A 15,434-nucleotide genomic window follows, 5' to 3' on the forward strand; every position below is an offset into this window, starting at 1 on the left:
TATAATTTCCATTATATTTTTACTCTTCTAAACTCTTGAGGTATTATTGGCAGATAGTAGATTGAACAATGCAAAACTTATTTAGGGTGTATGTTTGAAAACCAACAACTAATGCTGCTAACTTATATTACAGTTATGTCAAAATACATTTGGGTGGGAGTTTTTTCAACATAATAGGTAATTGTAGATCTTTCTTGCATGTGGTTTGTTTGTGGACAGGGTAAGGTATAACTTGGCCCTGATTTCATTGTTACAGACCCAGCTAGTGTGTGCCACTGTAGGCATGTATAATACAATAATAACAACCAAATGAACACTATTCTAACTAAATTCTTGGATTTATTACATGTTATAGGTCAGTTTATAACTTAAACTTATAGATAAATTAATTAAATTGTTAGTTAATAGTTAGTTTAATGATAACTTAGAAGTTTTTCTTGTGAATAAGTTTAGTTGGATTTATACAGGAACCAATGGCATAATAAGCTGATGTGCAGCAATGCAATTTGATCCCCATGCACCAATTATCAAAATTATTTTGTTTTAAGCAATGATTGTTTGATTTGTTTTGCTTTTCTTATGTGGTTCCCAAGCATTTATGATTCTCATGCCTGTGAAAAGATGAAGATACTGGAAGATGTCTTGCTCCGTATTTTCTGTGCCATTTATATTGAAGGATGGATCTTTTAACAACTTGCAGATTGAGAAGCTATCTGACAGTGTTGAATAAATGCAATGAGTGTTGAGATAATGTGTTGGGCATTTTGATTTTTTTTTTTCAAATGACATATTTTTCAGTTTAACAAGGTGCAGAAAAATTGTGATGTCTTTCTTGTTTCTTGACAATATTTCAAAGTTCAATTTGTTTCAGAAAGTTAGAGAATTATGTATAAAACCCAGAAAAGTTTTGAAGAAATTGTCAATAGTTCCAGAACAGTTTAAAGCATAAGTTTGGCATTTGAATCAGCAGCAGATTGGTGTGCAGATTAGGAATTGAATGCACTGCTGTGAGATGTTGGTATTCAATTATAGAAGATCCGAAGTATGATCTTCATTTGATATATATGCAATCAATTGATCACAGCACTAGGAAATTATTAAAAGATTTTATTTATTTCAACACATAGGTTGCTATAGATTTGCAAAACAAAACCAACGTGTAGGTGAAGCAAGGTGTGGGATTTAGTAGGAATGTTAATTGTTCATTGCTGGTGTATTGGTGTGATGTAACATATTGTTATTACTTACATATTGGTCATTGAAACCTATGTAAACCACAAATGTTTAGTGGAAGGAGCTAGAACTGCATTAATAGAAGAATGCTGGTAAAGCTTCATTGCACATATATCCGTCAGTTGCTTCTTATTTGTTGAGTGAGGTTTTGTTTGCTTATTCTAGCAATGATTTAATAAAAGTGTTGGCGGTGAATAACCCAGCATGGTGCATGGGAAATTTGGCTAAAAATTTGTAAGTTAAAAGTGAAGGAGGTTATGAGTTCAAAACTTGATTATACCTCAATAATTTTTTGATGACTTTGTATTTGGAGGCATAAAGCTGATTAGCATATGGGTCCATCATTGGTTTAAACCAACTGATGAATACACATATATTGAGGGGAATTGGGGTGAATCAGTATATGGTCAAATTTTTACTCAATTCAAAATTTAATGATAACAAAAATGACAGTAATAACAACAATATTAAGAACACATGACAGAACATAGATTTACACGGAAACCTTTCAGGGGAAAACCAAAGAAAGGGATGCTCAGATCTAATTTCCAAATCTATCCTTGCAAAATGATAAAAGGATCTTACTACAATTATTGTTACCAATCCACTGGAGACACCAATCCCCACCTATAGATTGTAGGCACTGGCCTATAGGGTACACCAATCCCAGCAACTAAATGCCAACTCAATAGGCAACACCAATCTCGATTTTAAGGAGGCACCAACCCCTTATGCAAAAACCAACTTCTAGATGACTTACTTCAATAGATGATACAAAAACTAGAAAGGATTATACACATACGTTGGCACACTTTTCAAATAAATGAATTGTGGATTGTTACCAAAAGTATAGATAATGTGTGTATAGATCCAAGCTGTAATGTCCCCTTTTTGACAAGCACCAGCTACTTATTTTATTTTAGCCTTTATTTTCCCCAGAGGCTAAAAAGGAAGAAATAAGGGGGAAAAGATATATTAAATTAATTACTTATAAAGTTACTAAACAATGAAATATTAAAAAGTAACTTTATATTTAATTGATTTAATATTAAAGTGACTAACATAATAAAATATCAAAAAAAAGTCACTTAAAAGAATAGAGTGCTGGATTCCTCTAGAAGCTTTTTGGAGTTGCTTGTGAAATCTTTATAAGGAGCCTTTGGGGGGTCATTTTACACATCTTGAGTTGCATATTCATCTATTGTGCTAAGAGCCTTAGTGCTTGCATACTTACTTGAGGGTTTGAAGACTCTAAGGTGCCAATTTCGGTTGTGAGATATCAACCCTAGTTGGGAGTGGAGGAATTGGTATTTAGCCAATTCATTTGTGATTAATTGGGAGATAATATTCAGTGATTTTTGTTCAGCCCGTGCATCTAATTTTTGACATCAGTTGGCAAGGAGAAAGGTTTCAGTTTTCGCACCGGATCCGAAAAAGCAGAGCCGAAAAGAAGATCTGAAAAAGCAGTTCGAAAAAGCAAAGCAAAAAAGAAGAGCCAAAAAAGCAGTCCAAAAAAACAGTCTGAAAAAGAAAATACGAAAAAAGCAAAACCAAAAAGCATGTCATCATAGCTACTTATTCCAGGTTCTTTTGGTATTTACATTTGGCAATTGTAGATGGATACATTTGACAAGTAATATATGTCTTTTTGTTACCAAAGTATTCAATCATTGTAAACATTGAAGTATTGAAAGGAAATCAACTTAATTCAACTGTGCAGTTTGTATGCCAAATGTATGTAAAAACATCTCATTGCATAGTCATTCATAGGATGCATGCCAAGTGTTTGTGAAAATACCTCTTGGCTGTAGGTGTGCATTTTACATTAGAATTTCATGTACTTGCATTTGGAAAATAATAAAAAGAAGTTGCATATCACTTTGATTTCCAATTAGTTATTTTGCAATCATTTGTATTCATCAATATCATTGGCATTCAAAAATCATAGCAAAACAACAAACATCAGCAAACTGAGGCTGCAAGGGAAGTGTTTGACAAAATTCTTAAGGCAGAAAAACAGGGATAAAACTTCAAAAATTGTCAAGGCACTTTATAGTGGTATCAGAGCTAAAGTTCCTGCCATCTTGTACTGGTTATGAGTGAAGAGTTTCCAAATGTTCCATTCATAAATCCTTTGGATAAATTCTATAATAGGGCAAGAAAGGGCTTAAGTCCTTTAGAACTCATGGAAGAAAGCAGCACCCAGCAAATGCTTAATGCTCTTGCAAGAGGGCAACAGGAGTTGAGAGATGAAATGGCAAGAGGAAGAGAAGAACTGTCACTTATCCTTGGACAGCTGGTAGATAACAGATGTTTACCGTACAGGTAAAGAAAATGATCGCATATAGACAATGAACACGAATAGCAGAATTATATTCGCAATGATAGATGATTGATGCTTTACAATGATCCCAGACGGGATATAAATACTACCGCCGAACCTTCCTGAGGGAGTCCGTCGGCCACAATTATTCTATCCGCTACAAACTATTTACCAACGACGTCGGCTACAAAATACAAAAGACTGCCGGAACCATCCAGTCGGCTAACACCATCCCCCCCAAAAAAACAGTCATCTCTTGACGACTAACAAAATTAGGAGACAACTTACAAACCACAGAAGAAATACTAGAGAGAAGGGGGCGTCCCAGAAGTGTGCTGCTGGCGACGTAACTCATACACCTGCTTTGTCCTGATGCGGAGATCTATCTGAATCTGAGAATTAACTTCGACGGCCTCCTTTAAAAGAAGCGCCACATCCATGGCCTACGTCCTAGCTAATTGCATCTCGTGCTCAGCCGCATCCTTATCTCGAACCACTGCCTCCGTACCTTGCTTATGCTGCAGTGGCAGAGAAGAGAAACGCTATAGGAGGCAACATTGTTGAAAATGTAATAGGGAATTTAATGTTATGTTTTAAATGCTTTTAGTTTTGAAGTTTGTAATAACATCCTACATGTGGTGGCATACCTAGAGTAGCAGTTCGATAAGCTCTCCAGATATAGCCACCTAGGACCAGGTGTGTGGATCTTAAATTAGAATAGTTTTTTTTAGTTCGTAGGTGGAGTGTTTAATGATTTTTAGAATCCAATAATAGGTAGTCGGCAGTTTTTGGAATATTCCTGACTTAGAAAACGACTGTCTAATATTGGTAGAAAAAACGTTTCAGATTCTTATCCTTTTTTTTTTTGGATAGAAGACATTCTTCTTTTCTAAAATAAGAAGAAAACGTTTCACATCCTTTAATAGGAAAAAGAAAGTCAGTTTTAAGGGTGAGCCAGTCGGCTATGTAAGACACGAATCGAATTTGGAGAGATATGGAATGTTTTTTTTTCATTTTGTCTTTGTGCAAGTTTTCGATGGTCTGAGTTTTGAATGGATTTTTCTTATCTTCTCACTGGAAACAAGTTGATAGTTTGCAGAAGATTAAAAAGTTTTAGTTTTGGGTCGAATTCGGTATGTTTGCAGAAAATCAGTCTCAGTGCATGGGTAATATCTCCCAAATGCACCGTTGGATTTTCATAAGCTTTGGATATGTTATTATAAGCCTAATTATGCCCATCTTCACCAGAGCGATTGAAGAGTTTTGATCTGGTTCAAGAGTTATTCATGTCTGAGTGCAGGCCTATCTAGAGACAGCAAGAAGCAATGTTTTGCAAAAAAATGTACTCTGATGCGGGGTCAATATCCCAAGTTTTAACCGTTGGATTTCTCTCAAATTTTTATATGTTGTTTGAAACCTAGTTACGCAAAATATCAACGGTTGGATTGAGAAAATATTGTCTGGTTCAAAAGTTATACATGTCTGTTCACGGGTCTATCTAGAGACAGCAAGAAGCAATATTTTGCAGAAAAATGTACTTTGATGCGTGGTCAATATCTCGGGTTTGAATCGTTGGATTTTTCTAAAAAATTTATATGTTGTTTGAAACCTAGTTACGCCAAATCTCAACAGTTGGATTGAGTAAATCTTTTCTGGTTCGAAAGTTATTCATATCTGAGTGCAGGTCTATCCGGAGGCAGCAAGAAGATATTTTGGGAAATTTTATTTACAAAGTTTTGTTTAATTGAATCTGATTTTAGTGTGTGATCCTGAAGGTTGTAGACGCCCCTTGAAGCAACTCAGTTGAGTGAGTTTTTTCCTCCTGAGTTTTCCAAGGTGTGGCTCTGCATCAGCTTAGCCACGTCCGTCTTGTTAGTGTAGTTTTTTATTTTTTCCTATTTTGCTAGGTTTTTCCTACACTTTTAATAATCTCGCTTAGGTTAATAAAGCATGTCTTATTAGGTGAATGGTTGTGAGGTGTCACCTTCCTACATGTGAGCATCCATTAGCTATCTTGGGAAGATACTTTGCTATCTTTAGTCCGATAGATGGTTGCTCCTCATTGGTTGGTGTTGCCACCTCCTCTCTCTTCCTTGCCTATATAAGCATGCTACCTGGCTTGTATTTATATCTCTTGTTTTTACATCCTCTTACTGCTATTTTGCTTCCAGCATTTGCATTACTCTCTTGGAGACTAACTCTATGATGCTATTTTGATTTTGTATCATTTGCATTCATAGTTTAGATATTTACTCTTTGCACTAGTTTTCTGGGTTATTAATCTTTTCAGATTCTAACACGTCTCCTGCATCACTACTGCCAAATCTGCCAGTAGTGTCGCCCGCTCTGCGGCCCATGCTGCCTGCTGGTCGACCAAGTCGGCGGCTAACTTCTGTCTAGTCTTAGTCTCAGCTGCCAATGATCTCTCTGCTGCAACCCTGTTCGCCTCCGCATGCCGACGACCGTAGTAAACATCTTTGTATAGTCCCACAATCTCATGTGCCAGCTTCATCATAGGAGTGTCACTGGGTCCCAACTCCGGCTTAGTGGCCCAATCTGCCAACATCTCATCTGTCTCCGTCGCCGGCCAGCCCCTATCTATAAAGCAAGTCTGAAATCGCCGAGGACAAATCCCACGGATACACGCTCTGATCAAGTGCCACTACCTCCGCCGAGTCAGGGCCTGAATTGCCACATCGTGTACCTTCTTCAATGCAGACTTCATGGTCCTGAGGTAATCTTGGCACCTGTCCTCATCCGACCCATAGTCCTCCTTGGCGAAAGCCTCCAATGACCATTCCGCATCACTGTTCTCCTCGTCAACGGGGGCCATGCCCACATCCGGTGCTACCTTCTCTGCTGTTGGCAACCACGGCATGTAGCATTCCTTCCCCCTGAAGCTGAGGCTCAGGTACCGCTGGCCATGTTCCTGAACGCCTAGGAGACTAAATGGACGGACCCCGCTTGGCAGGAGTGAGTCGGAACTGCTGCCTCAGAAACTCACTAGCTCTATCCATCACCTTCGGTTGGTCAAACTGCTCAAGCTCCATGTTCGTCTCCGGTACTGGCTGGGTTGACTCGGCCTCTACTAAAAAGGATGATGAAACGGTGACCACTGCATCACAATCAATGACCGCCAACCGAACCTTCGGCTTAGACTATGGCGGTGGCAACTGTGCTCTTGGTGTGACTGCGACGGTGACATCAGCTGGTACAACTGGGATCACCTCCGCTACAGCCGCCGGCAATGACTCGGCAACTGACCGTGGGATGACATCTGTCATTATCTGTGGAACCACCTCCGTCATTGTCCGTGCGACATCATCTGTCAATGCCTGTGGGGCCACCTCCGTCACTGTCCGTGGGACATCTGCCTCCGTTGGAGGAGTCATAAGGACTGGGGCACGGCGCTGACCAAACGCCGGAATGACTGTCGAAAAGGTAGTCAAGTGCGCTGAAGTTGACAACTGAGGAGGGGTAAAGAATGTGGGCCCACTACTTGCTGCCTCACCATCAACTTTCGCCGATGTGCTCACCTCTTCTTCCACGGACTCGGCCTCGTCACTCATTGAAGTGCCCTCCAGTCCGCTATCTGTCTCTCCGGAAGGAGCCAATTCGCGGAGTATTCCTGCCTGTCACGCGGGTGACCCGGGTTCGTTCCCCGGCAACGGCGCCAAATGTTTACCGTACAGGTAAAGAAAATGATCGCATACAGACAATGAACATGAACAGTAGGGTTATATTCGCAATGATAGATGATTGATGCTTTACAATGATTCCAGACGGGATATAAATACTACCGCCGAACCTTCCTGAAGGAGTCCGTCGGCCACAATTATTCTATCCGCTACAAACTATTTACCGACGACGTCGGCTACAGAATACAAGATACCGCCGGAACCATCCAGTCGGCTAACAACAGAAACATGGAAATGATAGGAACCATAACAGGACTAATGGGCAGAATGGACACAATGGGGGTCAAGAAAACAATGACACAGCTCAAAGCAGTGCTAAACAGCAAGTAGAGCTACTCCTAGGCCTCTTATGCCTACATTTTTGAGAGAACAGGGTGCTGCAAATCATGACCAGCAAGTAAGAGAAGAGGGATATGGTGATTATTTGAAGGAGTACAACTCTCTAGGTGATGATTTCAAGGCTGCCATGTCACTAGTAGACTTTTGTGGTCTTAAATTGAGAAATAGACCAAGAAACAATCAATGGGGAGTGCAAAATTAAGACTTGCAGCATAAGGTGGGAAAACTAACCTTACCATCATTTGATGGAAGTAACAAAGGTACAGCTAGAGCTTGGGTTCAGAAGCTCGACACATATTTGCAGCTCAATCCTATGTTGGAAATAGAGGCTATCCAGTACGCCACACTCCATTTGGAAGGTGAAGCACATGAATGGTGGTACCATGGACTTGTCACCTTGGGACATGCCAACATTACTTCATATTTGAAATTCACCTAGAAGCTCATTGACAGGTTTGCTCGTAAGGATCCTGAACTCCACTTTAGGGAGTTAGCACAACTCAGGCAGACTAATTCAGTGGATGCTTACATCACAGAGTTCTAACAGTTGGCAATTATGGTGATAGATATTTCAGAACAGTGGTTGGTTATGCTCTTCATTGAGGGATTGACAGAGTCTCTTCGTGGTTGGGTTAAGGCCTTCAAACCAGATTCTCTCCAGGATGCTATCATGAAGACTAGAGACATGGAATATTCTACATCTAGCATTAGGGCTCCTAGCAAGCCTTTCACATTCCATAAGGATAAGGGGAAGAAGCCATTCCAAAAAAGAAGTAATAAGGAGAACTTTGATGAAGCTTATAGACCAGAGTGTCAGCTTAAGGGGATTTGCTATCATTGCAGAAGAAATGGTCTAGTGGACACCGTTGCCTAGGGAAAGGCAAGGCTCACTTAATTGAGGTGATATCAGATGATGACAGCAGTTCTAAGGAAGAGGAACCTCAAAGGGAAGACAATAACGATTCAGATGGGGAAAATCATGATGAGATCATTGCTTCTATCTCTAGTGCTCCTAAGTTCAACTCTTTCAAAGTTCGTGGGGTCCTACAAGGTCATCAGATAGCAGTATTGATTGACAGTGGAGCTACTCATAACTTCATTGATGCATCATTGGTGAACAAGCGACAAATTCCTCTAGAGGATTTTGAGGGATTCAGTGTGATGGTGGCTGATGGGCGTAAGATAGCTTGTACTCAGTGGATTCCACAGTTGTCTATTATGATGGGCAACCACACAGTTACAGATGATTTCTATGTGGTTGACTTGGGTGATATCCATGCCATACTTGGGGTCCAATGGTTGTAGTCATTAGGGAAGTACTCATAGAACTTCCAAACCATGGAACTCAAGTTCAGAAATGCTGATGGGCATAGAGGGGTGCTTAGAGGTATGGCATCTAAAGCACCTAAGATTGTTTCAGCTAGACATATGGAGAGTATTTTCAGGCATGATGACATAGTTTGGGTAGTAGAGTGTGTGATCACTCCTAAGGAATCTATAGATTCAGGACAGCCAGTCCACATTGACATCAAGGAGCTATTGGGCAAACATGACAAGGTTTTTGGTGAGATACCCCCAGGGACGCCACCAGACAAAGGCTTCGAGCATACTATTGAGTTGGAAGAAGGGGCCAAGCTAGTGATTACTACCCCTTATTGCCATCTAAGAAATTTAAGGATGAGATTGAGAAAGCAATCAAGGAATTGCTTGATATGGGACACATTCGTCCTAGCTCCAAGCCTTTCGCTTCTTCAATGGTCCTGGTGAAGAAGAAAGATGGGACCATGAGAATGTGTATAGATTACCGAGCCCTCAATAAGAAAACAATCAAGAGCAGGTACCCCATACCCAGGATCGATGAGTTATTGGATGAGTTACATGGGGCAGTATATTTTACAAAGATTGATCTTCGATCGGGTTACCATCAGATTAGAGTGAGGGAACAAGATGTGCACAAGACTTCTTTCCGATGCCACTATGGGCACTATGAGTTCTTGGTGATACCATTTGGATTAACTAACGCACCGGCCACATTCCAGTCTTGTATGAATCATATCTTCAACAAATAGTTGCGTAAGTTCCTCTTGGTATTCTTTGATGATTTGCTCATATACAGTAAAACTTGGGAAGAACACTTGCAGCAGCTTGATGAGATCCTTACCATCATGGAGGAGCAGTCCTTGTACGCTAAGGCTTCGAAATGTGAGTTCGGCCTTAGAGAGATTCTTTATTTGGGACACGTGATCAGTGCAGAGGGTGTCCAAGTGCACCAAGAGAAAATACAAGCTATTCTAGATTGGTCCACACCACAGTCACTTACAGAGCTAGGGGGCTTCTTCGGACTGTGCAGTTACTACAGGTGTTTTGCTAAGGGGTTCTCATAGTTGGGGGCACCTTTGACAGATTTGACCAAGAAGGGTGCATTTTGTTAGACAACAGAGGCGCAGCGAGCTTTTGATAAGCTGAAGGAGGTGATGAGCAGTTGTCCAGTCTTGGCACTTCCTGATTTCACACAGCCTTTCATTCTAGAGTGTGATGCTTCAAGGGAAGGTATTGGTGTAGTATTGATGCAGAATCGACACCCTATCGCCTTTGAGAGCCATAAGTTGAGGGGAGCTGAGAGACTATACTCCATCTATGATAAGGAGATGCTCGCCATTATGCATGCCTTGGCGAAGTTTAGACAGTATCTAGTTGGGGGAAAATTTGTGGTGAGGACAGATCATAATAGTCTCAGATACTTCTTAGAGCAGAAGGACTTGAACGAGAGACAGCAGAAGTGGGTTAGCAGGATACAGGCATATGATTTCGACATAGAGTATGTTAAGGGGAAGAAGAACATTGTTGCAGATGCCCTCTCCAGGAGGCCTTCAGCTTGCTCACTCTCTGAGATTTTGGTAGATTGGAAATCCATCTTATTGGTGGAGTACTCCAAGAATACATTTGCTTGTGAGTTGATGGATGGATTGATTCAGGATGACAGGTACAGGATAGTTGATGATGTGATTTACTACAAGGATAGGATCTACCTAGTACTGAAATCAAAATTGAAGGAGAAAATACTACAATCTTGCTATGATACACCCCTAGCAGGCCATCACGGCTACTTCAAAACTTATAGACAGATTAGAGAGAGGTTTTCATGGAAAGGCCTCAAGGATGATGTGTTGAAGCATGTGAAGGAGTGCGTGACTTGCCAACAGAATAAGTCCGAGCATACACATCCAGCTGGGTTACTTCAGCCTTTGCCCATTTCTGAGCGAAAGTGGGAGAGAATTTCGATGGACTTCATCACAAGCCTACCCAAGGTACAGGGGAGAGAGCATCTTTGTTGTGGTAGATTGGCTCACAAAATACGCACATGTCTTTGCTATTCCGACAGAGTACGGGGCTTCAAAGGTGGCTGAGCTATTTTTTAGGGAGATCTTTAGATTGCATGGGCTACCTAAGAACATAGTCAGCGACAGGGATAGCAGGTTTATGAGTGCTTTTTGGCAGGAGCTGTTTAGATTGACAGGTACTGAGTTGACACCTAGTACCAGTTATCACCCTCAAACTGATGGGCAAACAGAAATTGTTAATAAGTGGGTTGAGGGGTACTTGCTTAATTATGTGGCAGGACAACAACGGGCTTGGATCAAGTGGTTGCATTTAGGAGAGTATTGTTACAATAACACACACCATATGTCCATTGGAATGAGTCCTTTCAAAACCTTGTACAGGTATGATGCACCTTCATTCGTGGAGATGGCTTTTGGTGAGAGTAGGGCACCTAAAGCAAAAGATTGGATTTAGGAAACCCAAGATATATTGAAGGCACTCGAGGATAATCTGGTAATGGCACAAAATCAGCAAAAGACTTATGCAGATAAACATAGGGTTGAGCACAGCTTTGAGATTGGTGATATGGTGTATCTACGATTGCACCCCTATAGACAATCCTCTCTTAAAAGGAGTGGAGCAGAGAAATTGAGACCAAGGTTCTACAGTCCATACAGGGTTACCAGGAGGATTGGGGAGGTAGCATATGAGTTAGGGCTGCCTGCAAGCAGCAAGATTCATAATGTATTTTATGTTTCATGCCTCAAGAAGGCATTAGGTCAGCAGGTTATCTCTTCGACGGATCTTCCACCACTTGATGAGGAGGGACATTTGGTATTGGTGCCTGAAGAGATCATTGATGTCAGAGAGAGGAAATTGCGGAATAGAGTGATTAAGGAGTACTTGGCGGGATGGAAGGATCTGCCTGCAGAGGACACCACATGGGAGGATGACCAGATTTTACAGCACCCGAGTTTGCAATTGCTTGAGGACAAGCAATTTCGGGAAGGGAGGACTGTAATGTCCCCTTTTTGACAGACACCAGCGACTTATTTTATTTTAGCCTTTATTTACCCCAGAGGCTAAAAAGGAAGAAATAAGGGGAAAAAGAAATATTAAATTAATTACTTATAAGGTTACTAAACAATGAAATATTAAAAAGTAACTTTATATTTAATTGATTTAATATTAAAGTGATTAACATAATAAAATATCAAAAAAAAGTCACTTAAAAGAATAAAGTGTTGGATTCCTCTAGAAGCTTCTTGGAGTTGCTTGTGAAATCTTTATAAGGAGCCTTTGGGGGGTCATTTTACACATCTTGAGTTGCATATTCATCTATTGTGCTGAGAGCCTTAGTGCTTGCATACTTGCCTGAGGGTTTGAAGACTCTAAGGTGCCAATTTCGGTTGTGAGATATCAACCCTAGTTGGGAGTGGAGGAATTGGTATTCAGCCAATTCATTTGTGATTAATTGGGAGATAATATTCAGTGATTTTTGTTCAGTCCGTGCATCTAATTTTTGACATCAGTTGGCAAGGAGAAAGGTTTCAGTTTTCGCAACGGATCGGAAAAAGAAAAGCGAAAAAGCAGAGCTGAAAAAGCAGATCCGAAAAAGTAGTCCGAAAAAGCAAAGCGAAAAAGAAGAGCCGAAAAGCAGTCTGAAAAAGCAAATCTGAAAAAAACAAAGCCAAAAAGCATGTCATCTCAGCTACTTATTCTAGGTTCTTTTGGTATTTACATTTGGCAATTGTAGATAGATATATTTGACAAGTAATATATGTCTTTTTGTTACGAAAGTATTCAGTCATTGTAAACATTGAAGTATTGAAGGGAAATCAACTTAATTCAGCTGTGCAGTTTGTATGCCAAATGTTTGTAAAAACATCTCATTGCATAGTCATTCATAGGATTCATGCCAAGTGTTTGTGAAAATACCTCTTGGCTGTAGGTGTGCATTTTACATTAGAATTTCATGTACTTGCATTTGGAAAAAAAAGAAAAAAGTTGCATATCACTTTGATTTCCAATTAGTTATATTGCAATCATTTGTATTCATCAATATCATTGGCATTCAAAAATCATAGCAAAACAACAGACATCAGCAAACTGAGGCTGCAAGGGAAGTGTTTGACAAAATTCCTAAGGCAAAAAAACAGGGATAAAACTTCAAAAATTGTCAAGGCACTTTACACAAGTAGAAATGATTGTGACTAATTTTGGACTCAAAATGAAGAATAGGGTGAGAAATGAAGAAAATACCTACCTAACTAGCACAATAGAGAATTGTAACATTCTTTAGGGAAATCAACACTTACTTTTGATTGTTCTAGCAAGAGTACATCTTGAGCTTGGATTCAAAAACTAGATGCTCATTTGTCACTTAGGCCAATGTTTGAAGAAGATTCCATTACGTTTTCCACACTACATGTTATAATTGGACGTAAATGGTTGCACCTTGGGTTGGTTACTCAAGTTCGTAGCCTCATGAACACTTATGATGAACTTGGAAAAATGCTAATTGAACTATTTGACAGGAAGGATCATGAAGTTCACTTTATAAAATCGCCTCAGTTGAAGCAAATCAGTTTCATTGACAACTATGTAATAAAATTCTAGAAATTTTTAATAATGATTCTTGATCTCAAAAACAATGTTGTCAACAAAATTTGTTGTTAATATTTGAATGTGCATTTTGTTTATAGAAGGATTAATTGAACCTCCCAAATGGTTGGTTAATATTTTAAGTTGCTAACTTTAGTAGGCTATAAAAGGGATGAAACTCTAGGTTAAATCTTTCAAGTTGCTCACTTTAGGATGCTATAAAAAGGGATGAAACTCTACAAACATACATTCCTAAGAATGGGTTTCAGTGAACTCTTCCTCATTCTAAGAAGTTTTTCTAGAAGAACAGTACTTAACCAAAGATCTTTTTGTGTCGACAAGATGAAGAGACAAAGAATGAATTAAGGTAGAAGAAACTGTGTTTTACATGCAAGGAGCCTTTGGAACTTGGAGACATTCCTTGTTCAAGGCTACACTCATTATATTGAGATGCTATTTGTTGAAGAACATGAAATGGAGGAGCTTGAAGTTGGAAGTCATTGAGAACTTGAAAGGCAAGAAGAGGAGATGGTTACATTAAGTTATTTTGAAACACACTTAGGAACTCCTAGATACATCTCCTTCAGAAGTAGGGGAGTAATGGAAGTGTTGAACATCAAATTTTCTTGATATTTGAGAAATTTATTATTAAATATATGTATTGAAAGTTGAAACAATTTTTGAACTCTGTTCTTATATTTGGCAAGATCACTAGCTTTGATACCATTTTAACATTGTCAACTTTTAAAAAAATTTAAAAATGTTAGAATGAAGTGCAAATCCTCATACCTTTTAATCATGAAGATCTAAATGTGAGCAAGGTGAGAGAATAAAATAGTTAGCGAATAAACTTATTCATTGGAAGCCACAACTCTATCATGTATGCAGTGCGGGGGTGTTTCCATTCAAAATTACATTTTAAGGTAATCTAGTGGTGAACCAGACAAATGTTTACTTATGAATGATAAGCAATTATAGATTCTTCTGTTTAATTCTTGGAATTATAATGAATAGTTGTCCAACAATCAGGATAACTGCATTTTGTCAAATAGTTGGAAAGCCAGTTGACAACATATAAAGGCAATATTTTCCAAAATGTGAACCAAGGCCAAATGAAGATGGAACAACTTATATAAATCTTCAAACTAATATTTGTTATTCATGAATCTTTCAACAACCACTTGTTGTGAAAACCATGAAAAACTCAATACTCCACAAGAACTTAATAGGCCCAAAATTTTCAAAGATTTGTGGGACTCAACAAAAACTTAGCAAATTTATCGAACATTTGAAAATACATTTTTTTAAATATTATTTATAAACACATAAATATTGAGTTCATAGAGCATATTCTTGATTTCCATATGTAAATGACAATTTGAGTTTGATGCATATCATATACCAAACTAATTTCAACCCTTGAATAATATGAACTTAATGTCATATAGATTCCAGTCCATGAAATTGGATTAATTAAACTTTTCAATTCAAATATATGTCATTCTTTTCTTCAACGTTTCATCTCATACATGATGATCCATCATAAGAATGAATAGCTATAGATCAGAATTAAGAGGGTAGCTGTAAACTGGTGAGAATAATGGAGGGAAGAAAATAGACCAAAAAAGAAGAAAGGGGTCAAAATGCTAACAAACTTTTTTTAAACAATAAGCATATTCAAATATGTTATAATATGGTTGTTGGTTTAATAATGCAACCTAATTATAACTTTAGTTACCAAGCTATTAATTTTAATCAAATTTATAAGAAATAGGAATTTCAAAATTTTAATCACTGTTCTCCAAATGTATGTGCAGATTCTATATGATATGTTGCTTCTGTGACTTTTAATAGTACTTATTGATTTCTATGTGTTTCAAGTTACTCTTTCAATGAACATGTATATGATATGAAGA

At 38.8% G+C, this 15,434-nt stretch overlaps 1 protein-coding gene across 7 annotated transcripts in view; it reads left to right on the top strand.

The window, feature by feature from the left end:
- The window catches only part of LOC149565466 (BAG-associated GRAM protein 1-like), a 290,284-nt gene that overhangs the window by 126,077 nt on the left and 148,773 nt on the right, over positions 1–15,434 (top strand). The window lies entirely within an intron of this gene.

Source organism: Cupressus sempervirens, chromosome 3 (assembly GCF_028749045.1).
Source record: "Cupressus sempervirens isolate cs-2001-9-10 chromosome 3, ASM2874904v1, whole genome shotgun sequence".
In the NCBI taxonomy this organism is placed as follows: Eukaryota; Viridiplantae; Streptophyta; class Pinopsida; order Cupressales; family Cupressaceae; genus Cupressus; species Cupressus sempervirens.